This window comes from Dromiciops gliroides, chromosome 4 (genome assembly GCF_019393635.1).
Source record: "Dromiciops gliroides isolate mDroGli1 chromosome 4, mDroGli1.pri, whole genome shotgun sequence".
In the NCBI taxonomy this organism is placed as follows: domain Eukaryota; kingdom Metazoa; phylum Chordata; class Mammalia; order Microbiotheria; family Microbiotheriidae; genus Dromiciops; species Dromiciops gliroides.
The window spans coordinates 482,414,993-482,432,085 of NC_057864.1; the positions used below are offsets into that span (position 1 = coordinate 482,414,993).

General features: G+C 44.6%; 1 protein-coding gene across 5 annotated transcripts in view; it reads right to left on the bottom strand.

The window, feature by feature from the left end:
- The window catches only part of MAP3K13 (mitogen-activated protein kinase kinase kinase 13), a 194,106-nt gene that overhangs the window by 32,712 nt on the left and 144,301 nt on the right, over positions 1 to 17,093 (bottom strand). The window lies entirely within an intron of this gene.

Below are 17,093 nucleotides of genomic sequence, written 5' to 3' on the forward strand. Positions count from 1 at the left end.
TATATGTGTGTGTGTGTTTGTGTGTGTATATATATAATGCATGCATGCGTGCATGTATGTATGTATCTCCTCCCTCTATTAGCATATACTAATGAAATATTGCTGTGATTCCTGAGGTCACAGTAAAAATATGGTTAAAATTAATAAATACTTGGCCAATTTGAACTCCCCACTCTAAATGGAACTTTTCATCTAGCCATAGTCAGATTTGAAGCTGAAACCTGGCATTATTCTTCATATCCTTTTCTAGGCTGCTCTACCATATTAATTTTTCTCCCTGGGATACTTTTTTGCCTGTTTGTGAATAAATATTCCTGGGATTTCTGGGGACTCTGATCAATATACTTAGATATTCAAATGGATTTGCGATCTCATCTACTTGAAAGTCCTTCCAGCAGCCCAACTCACCACCCACCCTCACAACTTGCATTTCAAACAGATCATCAGAATATCTACCATAAAACATAGATATTCTGGGCATCGGTTGAAATCCATGCAACATTCTTTAATCCAGATCTTATGGAGTCACTTCTGTGGTTGGGTGATAAGAGGGTCATCCTAGGGACAGAATTTTCCACTCAGGCCTTATTTTTGTTTTGTTTAGGGGAAAAACAAAGAAACAAATGTTTGGTTCAAATAGAATAAGAAGAAAATCACAAGAATGTCAAATACGGTCTGCATACTTCAAATAACAAATGAGCCGAATTCTAAGAAACTACCAAATAGAGCATACTCAGAGAAAAAGAGCCGGACATCAGGAACCAGAGGATCCAGGGTTGAATCGTGACCCCCAATTTTGACTTGTGTGACCCCCATGGGTCTCAGTTTCCTCATCTGTAAAAGGAAGTCCATAATGATCTCTTCAGCAAGAACCAGCTGCGATTTCTCTGAAACTATAGTACAATGAACTACCTACAGAATAGTAACTATGATAAATGTTGTGAGTAGAGAGAGGTGAATAAAACACAATTCCTGCCCTCTAGGGGCTAATGAGCTGCAAGGGAATCAGAGAGAAAGACTGGGGCAGTTTCGATTCATTCTGAGATGAGGAACAACCTAAAACATTGTGATCTAAAGAAGGAAAAAGACCCAGAATGGAGGCTCAGAAGGGCAAGAAGATAAAGCCAGCCAACAGTTAACAAGCCGCCCTGGACATGGGAAATTGGATGCTATGATAAGAAGCTTAGGAGACAAGCTGATTGCTGAGTTATCCCAGAGGGAGACCCAGCTGGTTAGGAAGCTTGGTGGGCAAAATGACTGTTGAATTATTCAAGAAGGAGACCCAGCAGTCTAAGAAGCCTAGGGTTATAGCAGCACCTTTTATTATAGCAAAGAATCAGAAACGAAATGGCTGCCTATTGACTGAGGAATGGTGGAACAAATTGTAGTACATGAATATGGTATAATATCATTGTGCAATGAGAAATTAAAAAGGTGTAGTCAGAGAAATCTGGAAAGAAATTAAACTGATGGAAAGCAAAGTGAGCAGAATCAGGAGAATAATTTATACAATACTATATCAATGTTAAGAAACACAACCTAGAAAGACTTTAAAAATCCTGATCAAAGCAATGAGCAATCACTTGCTTCCAGGACAATGCATATTATCTGCCACCAAACTGTGAGGTGGTGAATAAGGTTCTTGGTTAATGTTTAGATTTGTTTTGCTCAACTAGATTTATTTCTCATAAAAGAGATTTTTTTTTAATTGGTGGGGGAAAGATATGCAAGGAAAATGGCTATCACGCAAGAAGAAAAGAGTGTCACTATAGAATTTTTTAAAGTACAGAAAAGAAAACAAGCAAGATAGTTTTGAAACTAATATGTTGAATCTAAAAAGGCAAGTTAAATTTATTAGAAATTTCTGGTTTCATGTATAATGCTTTTCATGGAAGTATTCATGTGTAATAATGTTTGTTAAGTACAAATAACCAAAAAAAAAGGTTTATTTTAAATTAAAAAAAAACCTTATTGGACAATCTGATTGCTGAGTTATCCATGAGGGAGACCCAGTAGGTTAAGAAGCTTAGTGGACAAGCTTAGTGATTGCCAAGCTATCCATGAGGGAGACCCTGCCGATTAAGACCTCTACAATCTTGGGGAGGTCTTGCTCTCCCCCTCCCTTTTCTCAGAGGAAAGCTCTGTGGGAGCCTTGACAGGCAATAAGCCAGTCTCTTTGGAACACTATAATATAACATAATTGGAACTCTTTGGCCTAAGAGAGGAGATTCACCATCCAATCTGACAAGGGAACACTGCTGGAGGGCCCTGGGAAGGCAAGATTTCTAAGCAAGGTAGGCAGGTGGCTTCCTTGCTCGACCATGCTTGCGGTTAGGCAAGCATGCATGACCCAGGAGGCTGGTCTGACATTTTCTTCACATCATTGTCAAGGACCTGACACAAACTTAATCCACCGGACAATAAATTTCATTAAGATGGGGACCACATTTTTTCTAAACTTTAAATAGTCTGGATGGCACTACCTATACCCCTTTCCTACTTTTCAATGAATGGTGTTTTTGCCTAAAGAGCTGCATGGCCATGGGTAGGAGAGGAATTAGAGATGAGAAGGGAGAGCCGGAGAGCAGGAGAAACAGGCAGAAAAATCCCCCTTTATATGGGAATGGGATGGAAAGAATGGAGAATTCCAGGAATTCTCCCTTGCCTGGCTTGAGAGACTGGTAGATTGGATGCCCATGTTACTATGGAGCTATGAGGACCAGCAGGGAAGTGGAGAAAAAGACCACACCAAATCTCTTCTGTTTAGACAGCAAGGAACAAGCCAAGACAGTTCACATGGAGGTGGGAGACCTGCACCCCAGAAGACTTCAACCTCAGGGCAACAACAAATAGCCTACAGGATTTACATACTCAATGGACATTCATTCATGCAAGGGGGGTCTCCATCTTCTTATAATCCTCTTAATAAAGCTTCTTCCAGGGGCAGCTAGGTGGTGCAGTGGCTAAAGCACCGGCCCTGGATTCAGGAGAACCTGAGTTCAAATCCGGCCTCAGACACTTGACACTTACTAGCTGTGTGACCCTGGGCAAGTCACTTAACCCTCATTGCCCTGCAAAAAAACAAAAACAAAACAAAACAAAACAAAAAAATAAAGCTTCTTCCTTGAAATCCACGCATTGGGCTTTTAGTGGATACAGGACTGATATATTTTCCCAGGTTTCCTGGGTGGGGACTACAAGTCAATGAAGGGACAAAGTCCCAAAGATGTCCCCAGACTCTTTGAGCCTAGAGAGTCTCTGACAATGATGCTCCATTTGTATCCCTCTAGCACCTAGCACCGTGCTCTCTACATAAAATTCACTTGATCATGTTTGTTGAATTATATTAAATAGAATTGAGCTCCAAGGATCATTCAGATTCCTGAGCTGGGACTTACTGGAAAGGGAAGCCACAAAGAACAATACTTCCTGGAGAAGGCTGGCATGGTTGTATGGACTCTGGCATGTTTGCTATAGGGGCGGGATTGGAGGAAGCCCAATTCAATTTAACAAATATTTAAGAGTCTACTTTTAGTCTATCTATTCCTTAATAGATAAATGGTCAAAGGATACAAATAAACAATTCTCAAAAGAATTATAAACTATTAATAAGCATATTAAAAATGCTTCAAATCACTATTAGGCAGCTAGGTGGCGCAGTGGATAGAGCACCGGCCCTGGAGTCAGGAGTACCTGGGTTCAAATCCGGCCTCAGACACTTAACACTTACTAGCTGTGTGACCCTGGGCAAGTCACTTAACCCCAATTGCCTCACTAAAAAAAAAAAAAAAAAAAAAGATATATATAAATAAAAACAACCTTAAATTTTCATCTCATCAAATTAATGGAGAGGACGAAAGATGGGATCCAAGGTTGGAAGAGCCATGGGAAGATAGGCACATGTGTGCATTGTTGGTGGAACTATGAATTGGGAGAATCATTTTGGAAAGCACTTTGGAATTATGAGAAAAAAGTAACTCAAATGTATAGAGATTTATAAATCCTTTGATCCAGAAATTCCATTACAAAGGCTTGTATCTGAAGAAAGTCAGCCATTGATAAGAAAGAAGTCTCCACATACACCAAAATATTTAGAGCAGCACTTTTTGTGTTAGCAAAGAATTGGAAAAAAAGAAGGTGCCCATGGACTGAGAAATGGCTAATCAAATGGATTATTCCTATGCTGCAAGAAATGATGAATGTGATGAATACAGAGAAATCTGGATAGATTCTACACGAACTGATGCAGAGTGAAGTAAATAGAGTCAAGAAAATATATACAATGTATAATATACATAACAATGCAACTGGAAACAACAACCACACACATAAATCAAAAAGAGAATGTTATAAAATTACAAAGAAATATGAAAGACACTTCTACCCCACCCCTTTGCAAATATTGCATTATTGCTCAGATTTTTTCAACATATTGATTGATCAGTTGTACTGATTTTCTCCTCTTTTTAAATGGGATGCCTTTTTTGGAGGGGCAAGGGAAAGGATACTAGCAGAGATTATTACTATAAAAAAGACATGAATAAAAACTTATTACAATTTTTTTGTTAATAGCCTACTGTGAACAGGAGCTGGGAAGATTAAAAAGGGCTCAAAATGCAGCAGTCCTTGACGTGGGGAAGCTTATAAACTACTAGGGGATACAACATGCACACAGATGAGTACATTATAAGATTAAATGGATGGGAGGTGGGAACGTAGTAACTGGCTTCACTCAAAAGGGAGAACTGGAGCTGGGCCTTAAAGGACAAGATTTTGATTGACGTTATGTTTTTGAAGAATGATGTTTGGTAGGTTCACCTGCAAACACTCCAGGGGGGTAGTTGGTTTTTGGCCGATTGCTTCCCTCACCTTCACTCCATTCCCCTCAGAGTCAATGCAGTTACAGAGAGCAAAGAAGGTGTCAGAGTAAGGGTAAAAAGACAGTGGCCCTTCAGTCCCTATTGTTGTTGTTGTTGTGTTCCATTGTGTCTGATTCTTCTTGACCCCATTTGGAGTTTTCTTGGCAGAGACACTGGGGTGGTTTGCCGTTTCTTTCTCCAGCTCATTTTACAAATGAAGAACTGGAGGCTAACAGGGTCAAGTGATTGCCAAGGGTCACATAACTAGGAAGGGTTTGAGGCCAGATTTGAACTCAGAAAGATGAGTCTTTCTGACTTCAGGCCCTGTGTTCCATCTGCTGTACCACTTAGCTGCCCCTAATTCTCTTAGGAGATGGGGGAAAACTCCCTTGATTGAATTAGAAGGGGAGTCTGTCCATTGACTGGGCAAAATGCTGACCATGGCTCCAGGGTGGTTCTTAAAAAGACAGCTGACAGTCCAAGATGTAGGCAGTTGCTGTTGGTCATAGTGTCTAGCAACAGGTGAGCTATTCACCCACTGTAGACACAGTGTAGTAAAATCAGAGCAAGGTACAGTTGACAGCATCTGGGACAGAACAGAGACATGCTCTTTAGTAACTTAAGGAAAGGAGTAATTTTAAAGTAATGTGACCTCTGGCAGCATAGAAGAGAGCCAACAACAGAGTCTGGGGAGAACTAGGCTTGGTAATCAAGAGGGTAAGTGTGGGAGCACTGAATGAGGAGAGGGGGACTGTAAGGCCTTGAAGTATGGGTTGAGTGGGGGTGCCATGTCTTGGTCACATGGCTATTTCACCACCATTCTTCTCAAAGATGTTGTGTATATTTATGGGAAAGGGCGACCTAGGTTTATGGGAGAGTGTTTTGTACCTACTGTTCTTAAGAGGTCACTTAATAAATACTACAGATTTGAGCTGTGTAAACTGGATAACTGTTATGGGGAAGCTTACTGGTTGGGGCTCACAAGCTATGGTTTGAGGAGCGCAGACCCATAGGATAGCCCTGTTAGCCTCTTGCTTTGCACAGTTTTCTGAATGATTGAGCTTGTAACTGGAAGTACTGCCTGTTCACACACACACACACACACACACACCCTAAGGTAGTGCTGTCAGCAACCCTCTGACGGTGTTGGCAGCTTCCAAAATGCATCTCCTGGCTTGGCTTTCTGGACAATGGTTCCAATTCTCCTTACCCTTACAGTCTAAGGGACTAGGAGACAATATAGGAATATGTGCCCAAGGACCTTATGGAAATTCTTTCCTTAGAAAGCTGGAAGATCCTCATTTCCCACCTGGACATACACTGAATCTATCTCTCAAGGTATGCCATCATTTCCCTCCTCATCCCCTTTCATTAGCCTCTCTCAGTCTTAGCCTCAGTTTACCCATCAGTCATAATGTTGGAAAGTGTGTTAGCCCAGGCAGCTTTAACACTATGCCTACTTCTTATAGCTTAGTTCCAGATCCCTTCACCAGGCAGATCCTATCTATCTTCAGGGAAGAGTTTCTCATAATTTCCCTGGCCCTGGGCTCAGAAGGCTGAGCACAGTACCAACTGTCCCCAAAAGCAGACTACTGAGCAAAAAGGAGAACACATATTATAGAGGTGAGATGTGGGTATCAAAGATTTCATTAAGAGAAGGAGAAAGAGGGGGCAGCTAGGTGGCGCAGTGGTTAGAGCACTGGCCCTGGAGTCAGGAGGACCTGAGTTCAAATCCAGTCTCAGACACCTGACACTTACTAGCTGTGTGACCCTGGGCAAGTCACTTAACCCTCATTGCCCACCGCCCCCCCCCCCCAAAAAAAAAAGAGAGAGAGGAGGAAGAAATAGATTTGAACCATATGGCTGTGACACGCCTTCCTTTCCTCCCTCCCAGAGGCCAAAACAAGACATGTTCACTGCATTCAAACAGCTGGTGCTGGGTTGGATGACTTCCACAGGGCAAGATGAACATGTTCCCGAGGGACCTCTGAGCCCTATCTGGGTGTCTGCTACTCCCTGGCACAAGCCAAGGCTTAGTCATTGGTTGTGAACCATCAGGAACCTTCTGGAAAGCAAAGGTTTCTGCCCTGGGTGTTGAGTAGCCATCTCTAAATTCAAATCTAAGAGAAGGCCCTTCCTTCCTCACTGCCACTTGCCAGTTACCCACAGCTGTTTGTGGGCTTCTCCCCACCCCTCAAAACCACAACTTAACCAAAACGTTTAATGGAACCTAAGTATGATCACAGGTACTGGACTTTTCAGAACAAAAGATGCATCACTCCAGCTTGGCAAGTCTACTCCCCTGGGCAACTGCCACAGAGTCACAGAATATCAGGGTTAGAAGGGACCTCATGGTCCAACCTCAGTCTACGTGGGCAGTGGCCTTCCTCTGTTTGCCTACCTCCAGGGAGGGGTGGCTCACTACCGCCTGAGGCAGCTCATTCTGCAGTGAGATACTTTAAGTGGTAAAAGTTTTTCTTTTACAATCAAACCTAAGCCTGCCTCTCAGCAAGTTCTACCCTTACTTCTACTTCTCTCCCACTTGCCAGCCCTTGTTATCCCTGCTTCGTTTCCTCTTCTCCACAATAAATATTCCCAGGTTTTGCAGCTGATCCTCATATTACACCCTTCACCACCCACAGAGCTTCTGCACCATCCATACTCCCTTTCCCCAATGTCCTTCCCGAAATGCAATACCCAGCACTCTGGCTACCGTCTGGCAAGGGCAGTGGGGGTGACCCTCCTCCTCACTGGGATGTCATACCTCTCAGGGAGAGCCTCTCATTCCAGATCTCTTACACTGATCACTCAGAACCATCTTCCTTTCTCCTCAGGTTCTTAGAGCCCCCAAGGCCTGTTCTCATGCCCTCTCTGCTTCAGCTCCATCCTTCCTCTCTTGTGGGTCTTCAATCTTTCTCCCTGTGTGTCTGTGCCACCTTCTCCATGAAGCTTTCCCTGGTTTTTCCCAGTTACTAATAATCTTTCTCTCGTTGGAATGCACCCAGCACTCTGGACATCTCCAGTGCACTTCCTGAATGCTATTTTGTATATCTGTGGGTATTTGGATCTGCCTGTATTTATGTTGGGTCCAACTCCTGGACTGTAAACTCCAAGAGAGAAGGAATCACAGACAGATTCAGAAAGAGGTGGCTTCAACTCCTACCTTGAATACTAACTAGCTGTGTGACCATGGGCATGTCCTGCGCCTCAGTTTCCTCTTCAGTAAAATGGGGATGTTTACCTACCTCACAGGATTATTGTGAGTCTCAAATGAGTGACGTGAAGAAAGCATTTAACAAGTGAAAGTGCCACATTATCTGTGGAAATTAGAACCTCCTTTCTTGAGAGGCTGCCTGGGGTCCTGCAAAGTGATCTAGGGTCACATAGGTGAGCTAATATATGCCAGAGGCAGGTCTTCCTGCCTTCAAGCTCTGCTTCCAGTTTGCCGTGTAGTCTCCCCAGTGATGATGGGGATGACCACCACCACCACCACCACCACCACCACCACCACCACCACCACCGCTGCTGTCATCTTGTCAGCATGACCATGACCATCACCAACCTCCTCCTCCTCCATGGTCACTGACATCATCTAAAGTCATATGTTCCACCAGTGCTTAGCTTGGGGCTCGGTGACTGACAGCTGGCAATATTTGGTGCAAAGGTGCCTAGGACCCTTAGCTTTGTTACAAGCTCAGTGATCTCCACCGAGCTTCATCCTCTTGCTTGATTGACCTTTCCTGTCCTTCCCAGTTCTCAATCCTAGATCCTAACTTTCTGTCCCAGAATACTTCTGTGCTCCATTCTATGCTTGGCAATGGGATTTACTTCACGTGCCATGTCCATTTAGTGATACAGCAAACTCGGTTACTCAGCAGCAGCAGGGACTCAGAGACAGAATCCCCAGCTCCATCCAAGAGGCCATCTCATGCCCACTCTTCTTTCAAGACTAACAGTGAGGAAGAGTTGCTACCTCCAAAAGTGGCCAGGCTATTACATTCTTGGACAGTCCTGTTGAGAAGTTTCTCCTGGGGCAGCTAGGTGGCACAGTGGATAAAGCACCAGCCCTGGAGTCAGGAGGACCTGAGTTCAAATCCGGCCTTAGACACTTAACACTTACTACCTGTGTGACCCTGGGCAAGCCACTTAACCCCAATTGCCTCACTAAAACAAACAAACAAAAAAAACAACCCAACAACAACGAAGAAGAAGAAGAAGAAGAAGAAGAAATTTCTCCTGACACTGACCTGAAATATGCCTCTTTGTGACTTTCTCCATTTGCTCCTGGGACCAAAGAGAAGAAGTCAAATCTGAGTGTATGTCATAATGTAAAGCATATGTTGGACTTGCAATGAAGAAGACCTGGGTTCAAATCCCACCTCAGATACTTAGTAGCTGTGAGATCATGGGCAAGTCACTTCACTGCTGTCTGCCTCAGTTTCCTTAAATGTGAATTTAGAGGATTGGACTCAGTGGCCCCCGAGGGCTCTTCCAGCTATAGACCTATACTCCTATAATCCCTTGAGCTTTTGCCATATAAGAGTTTTTCAGGTACAATTCATGAAGATAGCTCCATAAGCCCTCCCTTCTCCAGGCTCAACGTGCCGAGCTCCACCACCCAGAGCTCCCATGATTTGCCCTCCTCTAGACACTCACTCTCTAGCGAGCTGATGTTCTTCCAAAAGGATGGAGTCCACAAACAAACACAACATACCACATAGGGGCTGACAGAGCCATAGTAAGTCCCGGGTAATCCAATATTCTGGCCAACAAACAGCATATACATTGCAACAAAAGCACTTCAATTTTTAAAAAGTGGAATAAAATAGAAATACCCTATAATAAAACAACTCAAACATAACCCTAAAATCCTGGGAGACTTTCAGGTGCACATAATGAGTGGAGATGAGGGTGGGAAGCTGAGGACTTTTTTCTTAAGCTTTCCTGGGGGCAAGAAGATAAAAGAAGGGCTAGGCAATGTTCCCTTGGCTGGGGGCCCTGAGCTTGCTCCAGAGTTCTTCTGTTGGACTTTAAGTTGCTCTGTCATGACTGTACCAAGACTGGGAACAACTTGAACTTGGGCCTTTTGGGTCTCCTAGGGCTGGCGGCTGCCCACGAACCACAAACAGGAGACAATATGTTCTAGTGAGTTTGGACTCTCCCAAGAATTCTCTTCCTTTCTATAGGGGGATCTTCTCAGATGATAATCGTAGATCTCAGAAGGGACAAAGTGTACCCAGCACTGACCTCAAATGCTTCCTGGGAGTGACCTTAAATTGGTCTTGCTACAGAGATTTGTTTTGTTTTGGTCTTTTTCCCAAGAGTTCTCAAACCTCTTCGGTTGCTTCTTCGAGTGTTTAAAGAACTTTGAATTCTAGAAATTCTTCCTGATCAAACATACCCCCTCATCTTGTTAATGTCTTGTATTTTACATTAAAGTCCTTTCTAGATAATAGCCCTCTACCATACAGAATGCTCCCTTTAAAAGAAAAACAGCTACACAAAAACAGTGTCTGCATCTGCACAATGTGTCTGTGTTGGCCAATACATGCAATATTTGGCCACATTAATATCCCAGCACTCAGCAGAAGAGGTTCCTAGATCTCCGGTAGAAGGGACTTCAAGGGCCATCTAATCCAACCCCTTTATTTTACAGGAGAGGAAGTTGAGGTCCAGGGAGGTGAAATGACTCAACTGAAGTCATATCGGTGGTTAGGGTCCAAGGTGTTTTGAACCCAGGTCTTTTAACTCCATGGCCAGGAGCTGGTCTACTGCTTCATTTCCTTGTTTAAACACATTTCTTCTTGTTAGTCATATAACCTGAGAATTGGAAGTGACCTTGGGGCCATCTTGTCCAACCCATTAATGGAAAGAATTCTCACTAGAATATCCTCCTCAGGTGATCATTCAGCCTCTGCAAGTTTTTTTTTCCCCTGTCATCAGGCCTAAATTAGTAATTTTTCCTTAAAACATCTTTTCTTGTTTTTTTTTTTTTCAGAACAATTCCTCAAATAGTGGCATTCAGAGTCCATTTTCCATTCCTTAAGTTATGTATGTGTGGCCTCTGTTCTGAGACCTCCTCAAGTTTCTCTATACTTTCTTTAAGTAGAAGCCCAAAATGGACATCAACGTCTAGTTTTATTATAGAACAATGTCTCACCCAAACTGAGTGTTCTTTCCACCTCTCCTCCTCCCATCCTGGCCCCAGCTGCCAGTGGTCTCTCCTGCTGCAGATTTTCCTAGAGTATTATGTCTGTACTCCTCTTTTCCTTCCATCATTTCCTGCTTAGCCATTTACATGGTGAATCTGACACAACAGACTATAAGCTCCTCGAAAGCAGGGAATATTTTGTTTTTGTCACCATATCCCAGGCATCTGGTACATTGTCTTATACATAGCTTTGTTCTCATTTCAGTTGTGTCCGACTCTGTGACCACATTTGGGGTTTTCTTGGCAAAGACACTACAGTGGTTTGCCATTTCCTTCTCCTGCTCATTTAACAGATGAAGAAACTGAGACAGAGTTAAGTGGCTTGCCCAGGGTGACCCAGCTAGGAAATGTCTGAGGCCAGATTTGAACCCTGGAAGATGAGTCTTCTTGACTCGAGGCCCAACACTTGTACACAGCAGGTGTCCTATAAATGTTTAAATGACCTGGAGATCAGCTGATTTTAGTTATCAACTCATTTGGCACTTGCTACACTGGTGAAGGGGGAACTAGCTCGGAAAGGAAACCGTGACTGATGGGAGATCAAGGTGTGGCCTTAGAAAGAGCACCAAACTGACCCACGTTGTGGTCCCAGCTTTGCCCTTAATTAAATGGGGCCATGGACAAGTCCGTTTCACTTTCTGGGCCCAAGTTCCCTCATCCGGGTCTTGCAACTGCTCAGAACTCCCTCCTTTCCACCCCCCCCCCCCAAGTCTAAAGTATATGACCTGGGGCAGCTAAGTGGCGCAGTGGATAAAGCACCGGCCCTGGATTCAAGAGTACCTGAGTTCAAATCCGGCCTCAGACACTTGGCACTTAACTAGCTGTGTGACCCTGGGCAAGTCACTTAACCCTCATTGCCCTGCAAAAACAAATAAATAAATAAATAAATAAAGTGCATGACCTGACCTTGATGCAAATATACAATCTGGTGCCAGTTGGCCTTCCTAGCCTTCTCTTGCACTACTCTCATAGTCATTCTTTGAACCCATCCAGCACTTTCCTACCTTTCTGTCTTTGTTTCCACACTTCCTTCTGTTTTTGAATGTTCCCTTCCTTCATCCCTACCCATCCTTCGAGGCTCAGCTCCTCCATGGTCTTCCAATGACTTATTTGATCTCATAGCATTTTATACCCCTCTTGTGCACTTATAATTTAGATTCTGCTTATCAGTGGACAATTGTTAACCCCTTCCATGTGCCTAGAACATTATACATGTCACACACACACATGCACATGCACCAATACATTTCCTTTTGCCTCCACCAGATTGTAGAGCAAGAACCATGTGTGATTCATCTGTGCCCAACACAGTCTATCACATACAGTTGGCATTTCCTGAATCCCAGGTACAGAAAAGTCAAAGACAAAAGTGAAACAGACCATGAAAATGTTTGTGGTGATGGGCGACTGAGTAAATGAGTGAATGAAGCTGAAAGAGGAACAGGCTGAACTCGGTGATCTCTGAGGTCACAGAATCATTGGGCTACATAAATCTAAGGCTGGAAAAATCCTCAGAGGCCACCTAATCCAAGTGCCCCATTTTACAGATGAAGGAGGAGAAGTAACTTGCACAACGTCATATGGGTAGTAAGTAGCAGCAGTGGGATTTGAACCCAGGCCCTCTGGCTTCACTATCCACAAGACAATGGGCAAGTGTCTTCATGGCTATTGCTGGGCCTCAGTTTTCCCATCTGTAAAATGAGGGAGTTGGATTAGATGGTCCCTGAGGCCTCATTCAGCTCCAGATCTATGGCCCCTGTAATCTTTCCACTGTTCCAAATGTAGCTGTCCCATTCTTTGGAGAACCTCAAAAGCCAAATCCCACTGGATGTTCTTAGAGGAAGGAAGGGCCAATAAACTGACTGCAGGACCAAAGCCTCCCTGTGCCCCAGCTTCCTGCCTTTCACAGATTGCTCTCTGAGCCCCAAGGACTCAGCCATCAATGTCACTTGAACATTGTCACTTCCAGGGACACACCTGTCTCAATGGATCTTTGCATCTTCCTCAGCACCAGGGACAGCGTTTGGTGCCCAGGAAGGCGGCCCTTTAAGAAGCACTGAACTCCACTGAACCTGGTAGGAAGCCGGTGAGTTCAGAGATATGATGTAGTCGCGACAACAGCAGCTCCATAAAGACCAAGTGCCTCAGAAGCAGGGGTAAAAGACGAGCTATACTTGTTTGTTTCCTTGCTTTTCCTCTATTGAAAACAACTCCGGTGTTTTAAACAAAGGGCAACAGCTAAGCTTTTTGAAAAGGGTACAAGAGACCAAATTGCCAGGTTTAAAAAACTATGACTAGGGGGCAGCTAGGTGGTGCAGTGGATAGAGCACCGGCCCTGGAGTCAGGAGTGCCTGAGTTCGGATCCGGCCTCAGACACTTAACACATACTTACTAGCTGTGTGACCCTGGGCAGGTCACTTGACCCCAATTGCCTCACTAAAAAAACAAAACAAAACAAAACAAAACAAAACAAAACAAAAACTATGACTAGTGATGGTCCGGTTACATGAAATGGGCTGCTATCTTAGGGGGAAGAAAGCCCTGAAATTCCCAGAAACCAGAGGACATGAGCTTCTGCCAGAGATGCTCGATGCTTTAGTTGGGATAGGCCGCCCCCACGGCATGACCACGCAGTGTATGCAGCCATCCCCGAAAAGCAAAAGGACAGAGAGTGGGAGCCAGAGGAGCTGCTGATAGCCGATTAATCAAGAGCTGACATTTGAATAATGTTCTCAAAGTTACAAAGTGCTTTATGGACACGATCTTTTTCCAGCTTTGGAACAACAGGAGGAGGTAGGGGATAATCAGTATTATTGCCCCATTTTACAGATTTGGAGAGGAACTAAGAACTGGGGAAATCAAGGGAAGTCTTCTTAAGGGGGGGTGACATTGGGGCAGAGCCATGGGGGCGGGGGTAAGGGTTCTAAAAGGAAGAGGAGGAAGAGTATCCAAGATGCAAATAAGGAAAGTGAGGTGCAGAGGAGAAACAATCTTCATGTCACATAAGCATTAAATGGCAGAGGCCACATTCAAAACCAGGGTTTTGTTGTTGTTGTTGTTGTTTTTTGCGGGGCAATGGGGGTTAAGTGACTTGCCCAGGGTCATACAGCTAGTGTCAAGTGTCTGAGGCCGGATTTGAACTCAGGTCCTCCTGACTCCAGGGCCGGTGCTTTATCCACTGCGCCACCTAGCTGCCCCCCAAAACCAGGTCTTTTTGACTTCAAATGAAGTGCTTCTTCTTGAGCTGCCAAAGATATCTGAGCAGATTAAAATGACCATTTCAGTGCATAGGGAAAATTAAGAAGATTTTAGCTCTGGGACTGGCAAGGACCTCAGAGGCCATTTAAACCACCCTCTGTATTGTACAGAGGAAATTAAGTACAATGACTTGCCTAAGGTCACCCTGGTTGTAACAGAGGCATGATGTATAGAAGGAGAAAGGGAAGGCAGGGAGGTCAGTTTAGAAAGCTATTATCATAATTCAGGCTGTGGGTAATAGAAGGAAGGAAACAAAGATGAGAGATGCTTGGGAGGGTATAATCCAATAACTGGATTGGGAAAGGTGAGGGAGAAGTAAGAGTCAAAGGCCTACCACAAGAGGGGGAAAATATTGATGTCAGGAGAGGTAGGGTCTTGGGGTAAAGAAAATGAGCTTCTTGGGTTGGGACATGAGGGGGGAAAGCTCCTGTGGACCAGTGGAGATGCTGGTCTGGAGCCTAGGAAAGAGGTCAGGACTGGAGCCCCAAAGAGATGGGGCAGGTGGCCAGCAATCTGTGGGGAAGGAATGATGGAAGTTGTGGGAAGGAATGAGATCTACAAGAAATGGCATGGGAAAAGGGTGAGGGCGAGGGCCAAGGGTGGCTCTTCAAAGACTTGGGAACGAATGAAAATCACTTCAACTCTCCTCATTTGCAGAAGGAGGGGACTTCCCTCAATGGCTCCTAAGGCCATTTCAGGCTCTGAATCTTTGTTACTATGATCCCAACTTTCTTCACCCTCTTCACAGTGTTGAGGAGGAGAGAGATGGGGTTGGAGCTCCCTGCCACAGAAGTGCCAACAAAAGGTGGTTTGGGGTTTTTGGGTTGTTTGTTTTTCTTTTCAGGACTGGGAGTCCCAAGCTTGCTTTCAATGCTCTATTTATGCTCCACCATATTTTTCTGCTGACGGAGGCTCCTGAGTTATATTGTCTTTATAGTTATATTTTAATCAGGGAGATGACCAGAAAGTATGTAGGAGAGAACACCATGAACTTGGACAGAACAGAGAATTTGCCTGGGGAGAATTAATCCTTCTCTCTTGGATCAGACCATTTGTCCTAGAATGTGCATTTTCCTTTGCACCAGAGAGAAATCGATACAAGTCACTAAATTATTCAGGGGGGGTGGGGGTGGGGGACTGGCTCAGGTTTCACTGGGAAAGAAAGCTCCAGGCTTTGGATGGGCCAGTAAGAGCATTCTTGGTCTTTTTTCCCAAAGGATTCTCCCACTACTGTTGTTGTTTGTCCTTCCATCTCCGAGAGGACCATTTTACAAAGGGGAGGAAAAAGATTATTTCCCAAACACTTCCTAAGCTTCTACTAGGAGAAGGAGGGAAGAGGGGATGAGGAATGAATGAGACAGTTCTAAAGTAAGAAAAAAGACACACAGGAAAGGGCTTTCAGATCTCTAGATAGAAGGAACTTCAGGGCTCATCTGGCCTCCAGTCCCTCATTTTATAGATGAAGAAACTGGGGCCTAAGGAGGGGAAGAAGCAAAGGCAGGACAGGAAACAATCAATAAGCATTTAGTGGATGTCTTTTTTTTTGCTAAGAGCAAATAAGTGCCTTTAATGCACAAGGCTCTGTTGGGGACGTGCTAGAGGAAGACTCCTAAAAAGTCGATTATGGAGATGGGGCTGGTTGAGGTGACCAGGTGGTGGTGTAGGCCTGGAGTCAGGAATACCTCAGGACAAATCTGGCCTTTGGACATTTACTAGCTGTGTGACCTTAGGCAAGGCACTTAATCATTGTTTGCATCAGTTTCCTCCTCTGTCAAAGAAGCTGGTGAAAGAAAGGGCAAACTGCTCCAGTAAAACCCCAAATGGGCTCATGAAGAGTTTTACAGATGGGGAAACTGAGGCCCCTGAGGTGAAGTACCTTACCCAAGACCACATCGGTAGTAAGCATCGGAGGCAGACTTTGGACTTGGTGTCTCTGGCCCTAGAACTGATGTTCTGGAACTAGGTTCATTTAGCTATTCAGGGGCAGCGGGTGGTACAGTGGGTAGAGTGCTGGCCCTGGAGTCAAGACGCCCTGAGTTCAAATCTGATCTCAGACACTTATTGGCTGTGTGACCCTGGGCAAGTCACTTAACCCCAATTGCCTTAAACATTCTGGACCGTCTCCAGTCATCCTGATGTCTATCTCACAACTGGACCCAGATGGCTCTAGAGGAGAGAGTGAGGCCGGTGACCTTGCACAGCCCTCCCTGACTTAAATCCAATTCACTGCAAGTCAAGGCATCATCCCAATGTCATGGTCCTCTTTGAGAACGAAGGACAAACAACAACATTTAGCTGCTCACCTCCAGAAAAGTTCAGTTATGTCATAATGTACACAGTAAACAGGGGGGTCTGAGAAGCATCTTGCCAGGTAGGGTTTCCAGAGGATGAAGGGGAGCCCTAAAGACAAATGGTCTTATCTCAAGAGTTCAGTGAGACTTTTGGACAAAATACAAGCCTCGAGAGGCCCCCTAAAGGACTTCATAGGGTGATTTAGTCAAGCGATGGGGAGAGTATGATGTAATGGGGACTTAGCCTTAAGTCATGAAGACCTGGGTTCAAATCTTGCCCATGTGTGGCCCCAGGCAACTCTTGGTGCAGGGAGTTTGCCCAATGAGAGATCCCCACAGGTCTGGCAGCTCCCAACCCTGGGCTGATGCCAATCCTTCCAGGCCAAGGTCATTGGAGCTGTTACTTCACGGGGGCAGGGCCTTCCTCATGAAGAGCATAATCTGTGGCGCTACTGCCCCTTTTCTGAGGGGGTG